The sequence below is a fragment of the Pteropus vampyrus genome, unplaced genomic scaffold (genome assembly GCF_000151845.1).
Source record: "Pteropus vampyrus isolate Shadow unplaced genomic scaffold, Pvam_2.0 Scaffold142, whole genome shotgun sequence".
In the NCBI taxonomy this organism is placed as follows: domain Eukaryota; kingdom Metazoa; phylum Chordata; class Mammalia; order Chiroptera; family Pteropodidae; genus Pteropus; species Pteropus vampyrus.
Window position 1 is genome coordinate 1,726,384 of NW_011888923.1, and position 530 is coordinate 1,726,913.

Below are 530 nucleotides of genomic sequence, written 5' to 3' on the forward strand. Positions count from 1 at the left end.
TGGAAAAGAATCTTCTATGAGCGATGATTCCCCACCTCTCTCTCCATATTCCCATGAGAGTCACGGGGATCCACGCGGGTTATTGGGGGTCAGGGAGCAGACAGTGGATTGTGTGAACGGGAGGTTTCCCAGCAGGAAGGCCAGTGACGCTAGACATAGGAGGTCCACACAGTATCTTTTGTCCCTGTGGAGAGCGACAAGAGGCTTAGAGATAATAACAAACCGTGCTTCGTATGGTGCTTTACAGTTTACGACTCCTTTTCTTTACGTTACATCGCCTGCCCTGGATTGGCTGGATGATTCGTGAGGCCGGCGCAAGATAAAAATGCAGACTAAAATTGTTTAGGAATTGCAAGATGGCAACGGCAGAGCATTAAGCCAAGCGCAGAGCCCTGCGTGGCCGCCTGGGTCGCCAGCCTGTGAAGCTGGCCCTGTTCCCACCGATATTAAGAATCGACCATTTGAAGCATAGAAACTCCTATCGCCCCCCATGCTCAAAGACTCCCCCCACCTTCCCTCCAACCTCCTAC